This window comes from Chiloscyllium punctatum, unplaced genomic scaffold (assembly GCF_047496795.1).
Source record: "Chiloscyllium punctatum isolate Juve2018m unplaced genomic scaffold, sChiPun1.3 scaffold_1701, whole genome shotgun sequence".
Lineage (NCBI taxonomy): Eukaryota > Metazoa > Chordata > Chondrichthyes > Orectolobiformes > Hemiscylliidae > Chiloscyllium > Chiloscyllium punctatum.
In genome coordinates, this window is record NW_027311435.1 from 25,001 (window position 1) to 26,791 (window position 1,791).

Genomic DNA, 1,791 nt, shown 5'->3' on the forward strand with positions numbered 1-1,791 from the left:
CCCCTCCGTACCTCCCGAGACCGGTGGCAGGACGGAGCGGAAAACGTGCGGACTGAACGGGAGAGCCAAGAGCCAGCGATCCACGCGCGTGCGACCGTCCAAGTCACAGCGTTCGACGAAAACCTCCTCCCTCGGCCAGGCACTCGGCGCCAGCAGGGGAGACAGGATCAGACGCCCCGCCGGCCACTTAAGGCCGAGGACGAACCACGAGACGGGCGGCTGCAGCAGCGGGCGGCCTGCAGCTCCCAGCACTCTCAATCGATCAACCATCGAGTCGGGTCAGCGTGTCAAACCGGCGAGCTCCACGGTCAGGCCGGCGGCGCACCAGCACCGGACCTCCGCGGCTCCCTTCACTCTTTCCACTGCCAGCCAACCGAGAGACGGACCCAATGCGGACGTGCAGAGCTTAGGCAGACCCCCCACTGGAGGCTCAACACTTCGTGGCAGCTCCGTGTCCCAGAGACCAGGAGGGTTGGCACACACACACAGTGTGAACCACCGACAGCCATTCTGGGACCGGTGACAGCCGTGCTGGCCCCACTGCCACGACACAGACGGACGCCAGGCCGCGCTCCCCGGCGGGGGGATGGCGTCGAGCCTGACGAACGGAATGTGCAGGGTGGGGGGGAAAGGCCAAGCGCTCCGACGCCGGAGGGCTCCGGAGTCTGAACTTAGGGGGACAAAGAGGACGGGTCCTCTGCGACACCCCAGCCGCGCTCTCGCCAGCCAAGGCGAGTGCGATTGATTGCCAAACGACCCTCAGACAGGCGTGGCCCCGGGAAGAACCCGGGGCCGCAAAGTGCGTTCAAAGTGTCGATGATCAATGTGTCCTGCAATTCACATTAATTCTCGCAGCTAGCTGCGTTCGTCATCGACGCACGAGCCGAGTGATCCACCGTCAAGAGTTGTCTGAGTTTGTTTTAGGTCTCTCCCTCGCCAGAGGAAAGCGACCCGGACCGCACATACGCTCCCCACCTTGAGCTACAGCCACCTGCACGCCGGCGTGCGGGCGGAGCAGGGTGGCGTGAAGCGATGGGGAGCACCATCCTGGTGCGGCCCGCAGAAACATACGTCTATTGGGGGGAGGAGGACAGGGCGCCCAAGAGGCGATGCGTGCCCCAACGCACCGCAGCGACGGAGGCAGGATCACCGCCACCATGTCGCCCGCCTAGTATCACGAGGCGTGCAGCAGCTTTGCCCTAGGAAAAGCAGAGGCGGGAACGGGCACCGGCCATCGGTTCGGCAGCGTCACTGACGCGTGCACGTGGCGGCGTGTCGGCGAGCGGACTTCCTGCGAGGAGGCGGGGGCGGCACTCGCCCGAGCAGACGCCCGCCCGGCCCAGCCACCGCCGAGGTGGACTGGGAGTCGCGGCAACGGCTCGTCATACTCGTTCCCACACTCACAGCGCAGCTTGCCCGCAAGCCACCGACCACCGATCGACGCCAGGCGCCCCGACCGAGAGCGGGATCGCTCGTTCGCCCTGCTGGCAGTTCGCTGGGGATCACTACTGCACGGAGCTCGGAGACCGACGGGCGGCAACTCGAGAGTCTTTAAACCACCACCCCCATCCCGCAAGTGCAAAGAGGCTGTATACGCACAGACGGGTGAGGGGAATAGGTACCCCGTCGGGTTTGAAGGGAGCGTGACTAGATAGCAACGATGTAAACCCAGCCGATTTGGGAGCGAAAGACCGGCGCCTGCATCACCGGCTTCGTTTCCCGTGGCTGGAGAGTACACCGAAACCCTCCGTCTGTCGCGAGCTCCCGACGACGCGGTGCCGCCAAGCAGCA

General features: G+C 65.4%; 1 non-coding gene across 1 annotated transcript; it reads right to left on the reverse strand.

Annotated features, from left to right (window-relative positions):
• Positions 1 to 753: 753 nt before the first annotated feature.
• LOC140475476 (5.8S ribosomal RNA) lies at positions 754 to 907 on the reverse strand. The gene has a single exon (XR_011960006.1). It is a non-coding gene; the product is annotated as a 5.8S ribosomal RNA (ribosomal RNA).
• Positions 908 to 1,791: the final 884 nt, after the last annotated feature.